The 15,310-nt window shown below is 51.3% G+C and overlaps 2 protein-coding genes across 6 annotated transcripts in view; one reads left to right on the top strand and one right to left on the bottom strand.

The window, feature by feature from the left end:
* Positions 1-9,104, bottom strand: part of COMT (catechol-O-methyltransferase) — a 20,154-nt gene extending 11,050 nt beyond the window's left edge. The window contains exon 1 of one of the 3 annotated variants that reach the window (XM_081801663.1): positions 8,947-9,104. The gene's annotated coding sequence lies outside the window, so the exon portion shown is untranslated. Of the gene's footprint in view, positions 1-8,500; positions 8,520-8,946 lie in introns of those variants that run through there. The other 2 variants (XM_081801665.1, XM_081801664.1) reach the window with 2 other exon arrangements.
* A 30-nt stretch (positions 9,105-9,134) lies between these two features.
* TXNRD2 (thioredoxin reductase 2) overlaps positions 9,135-15,310 on the top strand; it is a 47,569-nt gene continuing 41,393 nt past the window's right edge. Inside the window, exons 1-2 of one of the 3 annotated variants that reach the window (XM_081801661.1) lie at positions 9,135-9,174; positions 13,473-13,541. The gene's annotated coding sequence lies outside the window, so the exon portion shown is untranslated. The remainder of the gene's footprint in view (positions 9,175-13,472; positions 13,542-15,310) is intronic. The other 2 variants (XM_081801659.1, XM_081801660.1) reach the window with 2 other exon arrangements.

The raw sequence follows: 15,310 nt of genomic DNA, 5'->3' as shown, positions 1-15,310 counted from the left end.
GTCCCTAACTTAAGTTTTACTACAGTAAAAAGAACACAGTGGGAAACAAACAAAACAGGCAACCCTGTTTCTGGCCCTCCCTGTTCCAAAAAAGGAAAAGGGACACGCCAATCCCCGTAAGGAAGCAGGATCCAGAAAATCAACCGCTGCTCCCATCTCCCTGGGGGACCCAGGGCGCTCAGGAGTCTCTTGCCCTAACCCTGCTAATTGGCTGTGGGGGACAACGGGGGCAGGGGGGCGGGTGCAGCATGGACACCTGGGAGGGACACACTCATGGTCCTTCCCGGAGGCAGTGGAGGGGGCCTTCCTGTCTCAGCAGAGCCTGCTTGCCCGGTGTGCTTCCTTCCGACAGCCTACGGTGTATTGCAAGCATCGATCTCTTCACAGACCCCTCAGCCCACAGGGCAAAAATAACACCCAGCCCCAAACCCTCCTTATCATAAGCCCGTCCTTCAGTATTCCCCCTGCAACCACGAAACCATAACCTCCATCAACTCTGATCACCGTTTATCATCCTCCAGACCCAACGGGGGCAATCAAGATGCCTGGCAGCTGGGCCAAGACTCCCAGCCACCCCTGATCCAAGGTGGGGACAGGCGCATGGGCCCCTGACACCCAGAGCCACTGGGCCCAGGACCTTCAGTTCCATGATCCTTTGTGACAAAAGTGCTTCTCTATATCCAGCCTGACACACGGTACAATTTCACCGAGGCCTGGTCCCCCAACACGTGCGTGGGGGGGGGCTCCACTCCCTGCCAGGTCTGCCCCTTCCTTGCCCACTCAGTTCTTAAGCTCCAGCCCTGTGGGATGGGTACCTCGGTGCTGCTTCTGTCTCTCTCTCTGCTTCGTAGCCAGATGGTCTATCCCTTGTGTCAGCTAGTCAGTGTTCTTTTATGCATTTAACATATCCTAGATGACACTCTTTTTTCTCTAAAGGAAATGAAAATGTTTTTCATATTGCAAGCAACCGTCAGTGGGTAAGTTACCAAGACTCTTACAATTCTGTAAAAAGATGAATCAATATTTTGACATCATTCCTAGGCTCACTGAAAAAACCCGTGAGAGTTCACTAGACCTTTTGGTCCCTCTCTGAGGATCTGCTGTTATGCCCACATTGCCATCACCTCCTTCTGAAGAGCAGGTCCCTGCCCACACTTGTTCTGGAAATGAGGGAGGGCCAGGATGGTCCTTGTGCCTGAGGCTGCAGGAGCATCAGAAGTCCAGGCCAGAGGGAATGCAGGCCACCTCCCTGACCAAGAGCTGCAGGGCCGAGCATCCCAGCTCCCCCAGTCACATCTGACCCTGTCTTAGCACCTGATTCTTGGAGGACCCCCACCACAGGCCCAACCCCGCTTCTGGTCGACGGGCTCATGCACTAGAAGCAGGGACAGCTGTCTTGGCTCTGAATGGACGACAGGCCTCAGAGTGCACAGAACATTCTGGGGGCAACAAAAGGCAGGCTGGCCAGGATCCCTGTGGGGAGGACAGAAAGGTGGGGGTGGAGTGGGCCAGGAGAGGCCTGCCAGGGTGAGCATCCAGGGAGGGGTGGTTGGCTGCCTGCCCCACAGACCAGTGTACAGGGCAAAGCCCAAGATCCCACTCTGCCTGGGGACTGGGACAGTTCTGGTGGCTCATGGGCACTATCAGCAAAGCCCCAGCAACTGTCTGCCTCCAGCCCTGCCCGTGTGCGAACTGAATGCGGACTCCCCATTTTACTCCTCAAAGGCTGGATGGCAGCCCTTTGTTCCGTCTCTGGTCTGCCGCTCACTTAGGGCATCTGGTGGTGATTCGGACTCCCGATCCAGTGCTCCTGACAAACGTCCATTCCAGCAGCGAGGGCAGGTTTCGATTCCATGATTCTGAATATACTCTCAGAGGTTGGGTGAGAGGCCAGGCTTCGAAACGGTAGCTCCTGGGCTGGAAGTACTTCCTGGCTTCTGGGGAGGCCTTTTTGTCTCTCTGGTTGATCGTGCTCCTCCCACGGGAGCTTCTCAGTTGACTGAAACCCCCTTCTCACACCCCTGCTGACAATGTGCCACCATGGTGCTAATTCTGTCCACTTCCTTTCCGATTGGCATGTCTTCACTAAGGATAATTTGGAACTTCAATTGGGTTCGTGGGAAACTGCAGATCTCCCCAAAGTGGCTCCTGAGACCTCTGCCTTCCATCTCCTCTGCTCCTCCTTCCTCCCGTACCACCTTTGTTCTCCCTCCAGCTCCCCTGCATCCTCTGATATGACCCCTGCAAGCCCCTACCTCCTCCTTCCCACCCACCCTGCCAGACCTTCCCCTTTCCTCCAGCCCCTCAGCTCCCATAGTCACTGGCACATAGACCCTCCTGCCCCATCGGGGGCTCTCAAAGGACTCAGGGACCCCCAAAAGTAACCACCTGAGGTTGAACAAGAAAAAAAAAAGCCACCTGGGAACAGACATTAGTCCACAGCCTCCATAAGATTATATACCAGGGCAAAAAAATCTTAAAGGCCTCCTCCATGAACACTGGTGAAAAGCTTTAGCCCTCATATTGAACAGGTAACTAACCTGCTCCATCTGCTAGAAACACAATTCAGATAAAAATATAAAATGAGCAGCGCCTGGGTGGCTCAGTTGTTGGGTGTCTACCTTCGGCTCAGGTCATGATCCCAGGGGCCTGGGATCGAGCCCCACATCGGGCTCCCTGCTCGGCGGGAAGCCTGCTTCTCCCTCTCCCACTCCCCCTGCTTGTGTTCCCTCTCTCGCTGTGTCTCTGTCAAAAAATAAATAAAATCTTAAAAAAAATATATATATATATAAAATGAAACAAAGACAAGGTCCAACTCTTATATAAACTAGTGAGTTTTATATAATTGTATTTATGCCTGCTGCATGGCTATAAGTTTTAAATGAAAACCGTAAGATCTCCATTTGCACCTGTCTCTATGTTTACGTATGTATGTACACACGGGTGTGTGTGTAGTATCTCTACCTCCAGAGGTATTACCAAATTAATTTATAAAATCCCTTAAAGTAGTTCTTTTTTTTTTTTTAAAGATTTTATTTATTTGACAGAGAGAGACAGCGAGAGCAGGAACACAAGCAGGGGGAGTGGGAGAGGGAGAAGCAGGCCTCCCGCGGAGCAGGGAGCCCGATGCGGGGCTCGATCCCGGGACCCCAGGATCATGACCTGAGCTGAAGGCAGACGCTTAACGACTGAGCCACCCAGGCGCCCTCCCTTAAAGTAGTTCTATCTTTATCTAATTGGCTTAGAGAAAAATAAGCACTTAAATAAATTAAATCTTCCCCAAACGCCCAGAAATATAAGAACCAACTCCACTGTTATTCAAGTGTACATAATTTGGGTAATCTTTGGTAAATAAGACTAGCTTAATATTGTTGATTTAATGAAACAGGTATATCTTCAGTGTTGTCAACATTAAATATAATACAAACATAAATTTTAATTCTACTTTGGCTTACTAGTCAAATAAACTAATATTATATCTACTCAATGTTTAAGATTGCACATATGATAAATCTGATTTTCATCAAACTGAGTTCCTATTCTTTTTTTAAAGATTTATTTATTTATTTATTTGAGAGAGAAAGAACCTCAAGCAGACTCCTCGCTGAGCTAGGAGCCCAATGCAGGGCCATTCCCATGACCCTGAGATCATGACCTGAGCTGAAATTAAGACCTGGTCACCCAGCCGAGCCACCGAGGTGCCCCTCAACAATCATCGTTGTTTTATAATACATCTGCCTCCAAGCGCCTAGCTGGCTCAGTCAGTAGAGCCTGTGACTCTTGATCTTGGGGTCGTGAGTTCAAGCCCCATGTTAGGGATAGAGATTACTTAAAATATATATGTATATACGTATCTGCTTCTAAAAACTGTCTCCAAAATCTTTCTGGTAATTTGCGACCTTAGAGTTATGCCAAGTTAAGTCAAATAACAGATATTCATTGAATACGTAATTTCTATGTAAGATAAAGTGCTGAAACACTCATTATTAATTACAGTTTAAGTTTTAGGGCGCCTGGGTGACTCAGTTGCTTAAGCATCTACCTTCAGCTCAGGTCCTAATCCTGAGGTCCTAAGACAGATTATTTGTCTTCCCCCTTCCATCAGGCTCCCTGCTCAGCAGGGAGCTTGCTTCTCCCTCTTCCTCTGCCCCTCCCCCTGCTCGTGCTGTTTCTTGCTCTCCCTCTATCTCAAATAAATAAATAAAATATTAAAAAGATATATTTGTACTATTCAGAGTATATACCTCTATAGGTTATGACACGGCATACTCATAAAACTTGCTAATCTGTTACAGAATACTGGTGTATGACTGATGATTCATAATTATCTACTTCCTAGTTTTCTCTGTAAAATAAAGGTGGCGAATGGCTAAAAATTATAATCAGTATATGAAAATAAAACAACTACTACAAACAAGGCGAAGCGAAACAACTTTGCATACAAAGAATTTGAGGAAAATAGCATGTGTTTCACATGAAAAGTATGCAAAGAATGTAAGATTTGTTTTTGTTAAGGAAAGAAGTATCCTAGGGTTACATTTTCAAAAAGGGAAAGTATAGGACAAGAACCTGAATGGATATAGGAAGTTGTAGGTCAAAGCTGGCTAAGATTAAATGGATTTATATATAAAGTTTTTGAAATAAGCTTTACTATCAATAACATACTAATGTAAAACTAGAGTTTGGTTTTCTCTCTGCTAAAGCAACAAAACTTCTTGGATTACTGGTCTGCTTTTAACAAGAGATTATGAAAGGTTTTTCTTTACCCTTTGAGTACTCTTTACCAACATTTCCCTTTTGTGGAAACAAAGATTCTCTCTTATCAAAATAATTTTCTGTGTTTCATGTTGTCATTACCATGTCCTTGATTACATAAGATAATCTAGTCTTCTCACTGGCAAAAGAGCCAAGTAGTTTTTTTTTAAACAATCATGTTATCTCCTATGTTTACTTATGAACTCTTATATTGTCACTTAGGTTAGGTAAATAACCAAAAAATTGTTCCACAGTAAACTGGGATCCTATTTAGCCAAGCATTCACACCTTTCGATATTTTTGACAACTCTGCCTTCCCCAAATCAAATCCTAAATGAAGTTATTTTCTTGATTTCAGACTGGCTTTGGGATTTCCCAGAAGGCCTCTGGAAGATCTCAAAGGGTTTGTTTTTTCACCTCATAAAAGAGATGAGTTAAACGTCGTTTTAATTGACACGCTGGATTTCATGAAAGTCATTGTCAAATTAAGACATGCTGCTTAACCTTCCAAAAGTTTTATTTGTGAGTTGATGTTATTAATATCAGGGTGTCAGAATTTACATAAAGTTCCTATAAATTTGTGAGTGCCCTCACTGACCATGCAATATTCTGGTATACAGTTATCAGTCATCATTCCAGTTAATACTTTAAATGGTGTGTATGTTACAGAAACAATCAAGTTTCCTTGTCAATTGTGTTATTTTTATAAGGGACTCCCACCAAATCTTTAACTCCTGGCCATTTTAAGTCTTTGTTACCCACAGATAGTTTTTGTTTTGCTCTGATTCTTCTTCAAAAGCATTTGCCATCAGCTACAGGCCAGAGTGCTTTGTCTTTAACAGAAAGAGACTATCTCCGAGACCCATGGAAAGGACTACGACAGGTACCTGAGGTACAGACTTCCACTGGCCTTGCTTCAGTAACTCTTGAGATCATCCCATGGGACTGAGTAAGGGGCTTCAGAACTCTAGTGGAGAAACCTATGGGCTTGTGAAACTAGACAAGAATTAACTAAATAGAACTGGATGAACTGATAAAAGATGATTATAATTTTATATGGCTTTTGTCTGGAATATTCTTGGCTCATTAGTGTTTCATTTTCTGGATATAAAAAAACACCCTTTCTTTTTTTCTCTTAAGCTACCTGTGAGTCATCCCACTCTAGCAAGTTACACTTTTGTAAACAAAACTGAAGCATTTATCTTCTTCTCCCTGCTTGATTCCTCCAAAAATTGGAAACTACTGTTGAGTATTCTTATTTTCATGGCAATATAGTTATTTACATAGGTTCAGTAAGAATCTGTCCTCTTTGCAATAGGACATAATTTTAAAGCACTGGTTATATAACCAAGGAATGTCATATTTGAAAATGATGCATGGTATCAGACATGACCGGAAGGTTTTGAGGAACTGCAGTCGACTTTACAAGGAGCAATGCTTTCGAAGCCCTCTCGAAAAAACCAGCCTGGTACATGGCTTACAGAGATTCCCAGCCTTACAGGTGAGTAAGGAAGGTCACTTCCTGGCAGACCCAGGAACCCTAAGATATTTGGGGGACCTTGAGAAGAGAGGAATTCACCCAAATCTACAGGTGAAGTCTGATGGCAAGTTCTTGCTTTGGCTTCCTAGCCTTGAAAGGCTTTTAAAATTCCAATCTGAGATTCCCCATAAAAAGTTCCACAAAGCAAACTTAACAAGGTCTATGTGGTCAATTGCCATTTTTGCTGCACTTATGTAAATAATCAGGCCAAATTTAAAGAGACCAGAATTATTTTGTAAACAAGAATAATCTTCCTTTGACTATCGTTTTTTTTAAAACAAGATTTATTTATTTATTTGAAAGAGAGAGTGTGCGAGCACACACAAGTGGGGGTTGGAGGCAGAGGAGGGGGCGGGAGAGAGAGTAGACTCCCCGCTGAGCATGGCGCCCGACACAGGGCTGGATCCCACAACCCGGAGATCACAACCTGGGACGAAATCAAGAGTCGGACACTTAACTGAGCCATCCAGACACCCCTTCCTTTGATTATCTTTGATCAAAAAGGGAGATGGCTCTAGAGGGAAATGTTATGTCTCAATGGGGAAAAATAATACACCCTTGTGGGTTATCTGATTCTAATCCTGCTTATTGTGTTCAAGGTTTTACTATACTACCTGTGACTGGGACTACCATCCTGCCATCTTACACGTTTTGTCAGCCCTTACCAAACCCTCAGTTCTTCTAGTTTCCTTCAGTATCTGGCTACAACTCTCCAAATTGATGTTTCCAATTTTTCCTCCTTCCCTCCTGACTTGGCATCACTGAGAACTAAAATCTGACTACCCAGACCCTTCCCGGGACTCCGGTTATCTTGTTCCTGCCCCTTTTCCTCCAGGATCTGAAAAAGCCCCACATGAACTTGATAAAACCTTCAAGGAGCTCATCATCGCAACAAATTTTGTGTGCCCGCCTTCATTCCTGGAACTGCGGCTGCATGGGCCACTCCCAGCCCATGGGAACTCCCACATCTTCCATGCTCTGTTCTGGGAAATAACCTTGACTGTGACACTTCTGTCTATACTATCACCACAAACACTCAAACTACAAACTGGGAAATCCATTGGATTGGTCCTCACCCCATAACCTAGAGATGTTCACACATCAATGTCTAAACTCGTCCCAACTGGCCACCCATAGGGATCAAAAACCAGGTTTACGTTCAGCTCTGACCATTAATCTTCGCTTTCCTTTCTGTTTCCATAGAAAGGTCCCTCATTAAATGCCTGATCACTGGAATCATCCAGCAAATATCCTCTACTACCAAGTCCCAACAGTTGGTTCAACAAAAGGTGATCAAATGGAAAACAGGCTTCTATTATTCAGCAGACAGAACATCTCTTCTTTCCTTCAACAAGAGGGGGACCTGCCGAAGATTCTCTCCTTGACCATACTCTATCCAGGCTCCTCTGAGCCTTGAGAATTCTCAATTAGGTCTCAACCTTGGCCTATAAAGACTTGAACAAACACTAGTGTCTATCAGCTCAAGGCTGCATCCTTAGGATGACTTTAGGTGACACGACAGAGAAAACTCAAGGGTTCCAAAAGAAATGACTGTTTCAGCCAACACCTGAGGATATGGCTTCATCTCCCAGCCTCTGTAGAAGCAGGGAAGCCTAACTTCATAAGCATCACTTAGCATATCCAGATGGGTGTCACATGGGCAAACCACCTCTTCCCAATTTTGTAATTTCTCACTTCCCTGACTCACTCAAGTCCTGTCATTCCCGTCCCCCCACACACTCACTCTCCCTTTAAAAGTGCCTCTGAACAAATCCGAATGGAACTCAGCTCTTGACCGGTAAGTCAGGTCCAATCTGGGGTGACTTTCTCTTTCTCAACATTCTCACGTTGGTATGAGGCCACACCACCCAGACCCAGTCCTGTGGGGTGTTGGGCTCTAGTCACTTTCCTTTCTGGTGTGGCAGTCATTCCCCTGAAAGGAAAAGCCTGGCAGTACCCCAAGTTTACCCCTGGAAAACTTTCCCTTCCCAGGGGAAAACTTGTTGGAAAGATCACTGAGCCCCTCAGGGCCTGGATGCCCACAATTCTCCCACTCCCAAGCGTCTGATCCCTGCTCAAAGACCAAGTGTGACCCTCCCTTAGCGAGTCAGGTCCTGACCCTGAAAGCCCATCAAGTCAAAGCCCCCCCCAAGAGACAGCCCTCACCTTAGGGTATGGCTCCCCACAGGAGGCTGGATCCCCTACCCTTGTCCGGAACCCTATCCCCAAGTCGGATCTTCCCACTCCAACACAGATCTCCCACTTCCTCAACCCAGTCTGGTATCCCAGCCCCTTCCTTTCTGTCCAGAGACTCCCACCCAAGGTCGGATCCTTTTACACGGGTTCTAATTTCCCACCCCGCATCCGCAGCTCCTCACCCTAGGACAGATCCCCAGATCCCCCACCCCGGATCAGATCCACCCCAGGTCGGGAGACCCCCACCCCGGATCAGATCCGCCCCAGGTCGGGAGACACCCACCCCGGATCAGATACACCCCAGGTCCGCAGACTCCCACCCCGATCAGATGCACCCCAGGTCCGGAGACCCCCCCAACCCTGGATCAGCTCTAACCCAAGTTCGGAGACCCACCCACCCACCCCGGATCAGATCCACCCCAGGCCGGATCCCCGCGACCCGCCTGCGCTCTCACCTCGCCCTCGGCGGGCTGCGGCGTCCTTGATCTGGAGGACCCGCCCAGGGCCGGCGCAGGCAGTGCGGCGGACAGCCCGGGCGCAGGAGAGGCCCCGCGCGGCGAGGGCTGTGATGGCGGCTGCGCTGCGGGGAGCGGGCGGGCGCTTCCGGTGGCGGACCTGGGCGGCGGCGGCGGCGGCGGCGGCGGCGGCGGGCGGGGTTCGGGGCGCGGCGCCGAGCGCAGCAGGTAGGGCGGGGCGGGGAGGGGGCTCTCTGCGCGGGGTTGGGGGCCCCCGCCAGGAGTTGTCCACGTGGGGGTGTCCCCGCGGGCAGCACTTGGCTGGGACCGCCGTCTGCCGGCTTCCACCCACCTCTAGCCCCCTTTCCAGATGGGGAAAGAGCTGCGGGACCCCGCCGGAGGTTCTGCGGGGGCGGGGGGGGGGGATGATCTGTGTTCGCTGCCCCAGCCCCCGGCCCAATATTAACAATAGTCCTGATGATGGGGGTGGTGGCTCACCTCCTGAGGTTACCAGATGCCATCGCCTGCAGACCCCACTAGTCAGACCTGGCCACCTCCTCCCCGCGAACCCAGTGGGCACACACAGCAGGTGCTCAGCACATGCACTGCATAGACTCTCTGAGGGGACGCTTGTAAACTGATGGGCAGTGAGCACTCCCTGTTTGCAGTGCTTCGCGGGTGCCCCGAGGCAGGGGACAGTACCCGGGCTTGTCCTCCTGGAGCCACCAAGGATCACCAACCAAACCAGGCACAGGGGGTGGTGCCAGGCTCCGGAACAGGGACTGGGTGCTGGGTCATATGCCCAACCCTGCAGGACGGGCTCCCCAGAGCTAGTCACAGTGCCACCACATTTGCCATGGTGACATGGCCAGCCCCACACGTGATGACGTGCTCCCCACCGCATGCCTGCTCAGTGACCGACCCCTACCCCTTGCCCCTGGGTGACTCCCCATGGGGAGGAGTGTTGAGGGGCCTGAGCAAGGGAGGGAGGAGGCTTCCATCACAGAAATGGTGGCTGTGAGGGGAGTGGCAGGGCGCTTGGCCAGCAGTGGAAAGAAGCTGACAGCGGATGTGGAAGGGCAAAGCTGTGTGCCGCTGTGGCCTTGGGGAGCCTCGGGCCTGCAGAGTCCTGGGAAATGGGGAGATAGGGTTGCTCTTAGGGCAGCTTTGCTGACCCCTGAGACCTTGGTCAAAGCACCCACTCTTTTTTTTTTTTTTTTAAAGATTTTATTTACTTGACAGAGACAGCGAGAGAGGGAACACAAGCAGGGGGAGTGGGAGAGGGAGAAGCAGACTTCCCGCAGAGCAGGGAGCCCGATGTGGGGCTCGATCCCAGGACCCTGGGACCATGACCTGAGCCGAAGGCAGACACTTAACGACTGAGCCACCCAGGCGCCCCTCAGATTCTTTTTTTTTTTTAAAGATTTTATTTATTTGACAGAGAGAGACACAGTGAGAGAGGGAACACGAGCAGGGGGAGTGGGAGAGGGAGAAGCAGGCCCCCTGGGGAGCAGGGAGCCCGATGTGGGGCTCAATCCCAGGACCCTGGAATCATGACCTGAGCCGAAGGCAGACGCTTAACGACTGAGCCACCCAGGTGCCCCCGAGGCACCCAGTCTTTGAAAGCATCCTTGCTGCGTGAGTCAGGTGGGACGTTCGTGAGGGTAAATGCAGCTGTGCGGTGGGGCCCTCACCCCATCTGATGCAAGTAAAAGATGGTGCTGCTGCCATTACACCGTGCAGGGCCCTTCAGGCCACTGTAACCTTGGCCTTGCAGCAGAACAGGATGGCTTTGGGGTGGAGCTTTTTCTACCCAGCAGGGCAGCACCAAAGATTCTGCCCCCATGGTCCTTGGGCAGCAAGGGGAAGGAAGCCCCAAGGCTAGAGCTTACTTAGCTGCAGCGGTGAGGGCCTGACAGGGCCGGGGCACAGCGCCAACCCCCAACAAGGATGCGCAGGGCTGATTCCGAGCCTCCTCTTCCATCTGAGCCCAGCTTTCCATCTGAGAGCAGGAAGGCACCTGCACCGTCCCAGGTTTGGGGGTGGCCCATGCCACTCCTGAACAGGAACCAGAATGACACCACCTGTGGTGCCACCTGTCCCCTAACACCTGCTACCAGGAAAGAATGCGCGGTGGGAAGGACAGTACAAGAGGACTCCCAGGGTGGCTCCCTGGGGTGGCCAGTGAGCCTGTGAGCACACAGCAAAGGCTCCGCGTGCGCCCCTGGAGCAGCGCACCATTCACTCCGCCTTGCCACACTTGCTGGGTGCCAGGCCCCCGGTTCAGAGGGGAGCAGACAATTAAAGAACGATGGGTTCAGAACAAAGAGAAGACAGACCTTTCCGGAGCTGAGCTCTGAACATGCGGTGGGGAAGGGGAGGCTGGAAGACTGCCCAGGGCACTGGAGTGATGTGTCCCCAGGTAGCCCGCGCAGAGCAGCGCCCACCTCATCCGCCTTACCGGCCCTTGAGATAGGTTACTCTTCCAAGTGTTTATCCGACTGAGAGGGCTCCTGGGTATGCACAGCAGGCGGGGAGGGCAAACCCACAGAGATAAGCTCACAATCCACGTGGCCAGTTGCTCGCCCTGCCCTCTGCCTGATAGCAGGCAGAGGGGACACAGTGTGGAGCTGGGGACAATCGGAGCTAGCCGGGGACCCTGCTCTGTCGGCAGGAAGGACCAGCATCAGCACCTGCAATGGAAGGTAGCGCATTGTCCTGGGCAAAAGCTTCGCGTCCCGCTCCCCCACCACGGAGCAGTGGAAAGGAGAGATGCGGGCGCTCCTCAGGGCCCAGCAGCTGCTTCTCTCCCACCAGCAGTCTGTCTCTGGTTCTTTGGGCTCATATCAAAGCCACAAGAATAACTGACAAAAGTTTAGGCCTCTTCAGAGCCCCTGGGTTGAATTTGGAATTGAGTCCCCTTTGGACTGGCTGTTTGAACCAAGCCTTGGCTCCGTTCGGTCCCATGTTTGCCTGGGCACACATCTCAGGTGGCCTTGGCTGGGGTGGGTACAAAGCCAGGCGTGGGCCTGGCTTTGGGGTGGGTACGGTGACGCCTCTCCACAGGGCAGGCTAGCAGCAGGCCACCAGCTGGGCATCTGGACACAGCTCCTGGTGGCGACTCCCCTAGCTTTGTCAGCCCCAAGCCAGGGCCGCCTCTAGGCTGGAGCTCCTGTGTCCTTGCAGGAGCTCAGCTTCTGGGCCCCAGTCTGTGAGCACAGGGACCTACAAAGCCGAGGTCCCTGAGGGTCAGAGGACCTCAGGAGTATTCTCTACAGCCTTGCCCGCCAGGAAGGTCAAGGTGACCACAAAGGCAGATACAGTCTTTTCACTTCTCAGGCTCCAGGGTGGTGTGGGGGCAGCCGCGCTGGCCTTGGGTGGCAGAGCTGGATTTGATCACAGGACCAGGTGCTTTGCCTAGGAGCTGTGGTCAGCTCTAGACACAACGCAGCAGTCCGCACCCTCCTCTCCCTCCCCACATACTGATGATTTTCTATTATTTCTTCCTTTCGCTACAGGGAGTGGGCCGGTGCTTGGTGCTGGGTATCTCAGGCTTGGGCCCTGGCTCAGAGCTCTGACCGCCTGGTCACACCTAAGGACACACCTGCTCCTCACCTACCCCCCGTCACTCCCCACCCCCTCCCCCTTTCAGGCTGTCTCTTGCCTGCCTTCCCAGCAGTTTGCTGAAGAGAGACAGATAATGTCTTCTGCAGGGCAGGAAGGATGTGAGCGACCCTCTGTGCTGGGTGTGGGAGTGCGTTGCCTCTGAGGTGACACCATGGTGAGCCCGAAAGGCATTTCAGAGTCTCTTCTGTCCCAGGGCCCGCAGTGCACCAGGCACTCTGAGGCCAGGGTGTGCTGCCCGATGCAAGGACTGCTTTTTATTTTTCCTCATTTAGAACAAAAAGGGCGCCTGGGTGGCTCAGTTGGTTAAGCGACTGCCTTTGGCTCAGGTCATGATCCTGGAGTCCCTGGATCGAGTCCCACATCGGGCTCCCTGCTCGACGGGGAGTCTGCTTCTCCCTCTGACCCTAACCCCTCTCATGTGCTCTCTCTCATTCTCTCTCTCTCAAATAAATAAATAAAATCTTAAAAAAAAAAAAAAAAAAGAACAAAAGGTGACTGTTTTAACCGAAAGACAGACTCGAGAAGTGTTTTAATCCCGTGTCTTGGCTTAGAATGTTCAGTGAAGTTTAAGTTCAGAGCAGTCCTGCCAGTTAAATTACCTTCTTCTTGACCTGATTGTTGCTGTCAAGGTGATTATGCACCCTGGGCCACCCTCACCTGCCGTTGCTTACTTTCGGGGTTTGCGTGATGATGGATACTGTGGTTGCCTTCTGCCCTGATGTGTGATGCGCTGTCACCCGGACCATCACGGGCTGGGGGCTTTGCTCCAATAACATAGATCCCATACCACATTTAACTGGGCAGAGCTGCTTGCCCTTTGGAAATCGTGTGGCACCTTGCGGGATCCGGGCCCCAGACTTGTCCTGGCCCTTCCACTCACCTCTCACCCCTTTCCCCAGCAGGGCGGCAGGACTATGATCTCCTGGTGATTGGCGGGGGATCTGGTGGCCTGGCCTGTGCCAAGGAAGGTATGTGTCCTGTGCCCTGCGTCCTGCCAGTGTGGTAGGGCCTCCCAAGTTTTCAGCACCCTCCCCCCCCGCCCCGAGAGGGCTGCATTGTTCTCGAAGCTGGGTGGAGAAGCGCCCTGTGTGGCTATGCAGAGGGCATTATCTCTGTAGCTGGCCTGCCGGCCTTTGGGTTCCTACGTCCAGAGTCACCCCAGGACCCTTGTCAGTGTGCCCTACTCCCTGCCACTCCCCAGTTGTCTGTGCAGCACCCAGTAGCCAGGATGGTACCCCAGTCTTAGCCTGCTCTCCTGGGCTCCAGCGCTGGGCCACATGGGATCTGCCCCCACCCATCTGACATGTCTCCCACCACCCACACCTTGCCCTCTTGTGCCGCTCCAGCCCCTCGCCGCCTCGGTATTTTGCAGATGCTTCCTGAAGGTCTTTCTGGCCTTGCTTCTTGCCCTGGCTGTCTGCCCAGCCTGGTCTTCTGTTTGCCTGCCTGATTAGCTGCAGGGTTCACTCACCTTCCTTTAGTCTTTGCTGCTGAGATGGTCCTACTTAGAATGACAGCCCCACCATCTGGTTCCTGTCCCCAGCTCCACTGTCCTCATTCTTAGCCCTGGCATGTCCCGCAGAGATCAAGGTTTGTTCCGTTGTCTGTGTCTTACTGTCTCTCCTCAGCCTGACACCCAGAACGGCCTGGGGCACCCTAGGGTGCTCAGTAAAGATGTGTGGAATGAAAGGGCTGGCCCCAGAGGCATCCAGAGACCTAGTGTTGCAGGTTGCCACTAATCTGGGTGGGGAACAGACCCAGCATTTCCCTGGGAGCTCTACACTGTGCTGGAGGAGCGCCTAGCAGTCTGCTTGCCCGTCTCAATGATAAGGAGGCAGATGTGGATGAGGGAGGGGGGGAAGCCAGGGGAGAAATGGGGCCCCAACAAGAGGGAGTTGAGCAGGCACCCTGACCATGAAATTCCAGCTCTCTGCTGTCAGATCCTGGGTTTTTAGAATCACAGTCGGCATAAAGGAAATTTGCTGTCCACTGCTCTTCCCCGAGGGGCAGAGGACGGTGCCAGCCTGTGGTGGGGGGCAGGAACCTGGGAAGTCTCCCAGTGGATATGGGGGCCCACAGAGGGACACGAGTCCTCATTCCACTGGGCCACCGCAAGAAACAGAGGGTACAGACAGCCAGTTGTCCCAGCGATGTCCCTTGGAGCAGAAGAAAGCCCTAGATGTTTTGTCTACTCCGGTGTCCAGAGACACATCTCCGCTAACTTGCAATTGTTCTCAGGTCTGTCTTTGCTTTTGTAACAGCGACATTCTCCCTGTGGATGATGGCGCTCTTCTACAGCATTCTTGAGCTATAATTGATGTAAAACAAACTAGACATGTTTAAAGTGGACGACTTGCTATGGTTTGACATATGCACACACCTGCGAAACCAAGTACCCCAGTCAAGCTGGCGAACGTATCCATCACCCCCGTATTCGCTTGCTGGGGCAGCTCTGGAGGCTGGAAGTCTGAGGTGAAGGTGCCAGCAGGGTTGTTTCTTCTGAGTCCTCTGTCCTTGGCTTGTAGATGGCCATGATTTCTGGTGTCCTCACAGGGTCTTTCCTCTGTGTGTCTATGTCCCGATCTCATCTTTTTATATGCACACCAGTCAGATTGGAGTAGGGCCCATCTATAGGGCCGCATTCTAATTTAATCACCTCCATAAAGACTCTGTCTTCAAATAAGGTCACATTCTGAGGTTCTGGGGCTTTGGGCTTCAACAAGAATTTGGAGGGGAC

This window comes from Leptonychotes weddellii, chromosome 13, assembly GCF_054177405.1.
Source record: "Leptonychotes weddellii isolate Sample4059 chromosome 13, ASM5417740v2, whole genome shotgun sequence".
In the NCBI taxonomy this organism is placed as follows: Eukaryota; Metazoa; Chordata; class Mammalia; order Carnivora; family Phocidae; genus Leptonychotes; species Leptonychotes weddellii.
Note: the sequence above shows the minus strand (reverse complement) of the source record. Positions and strands in the feature narration are given on the sequence as shown.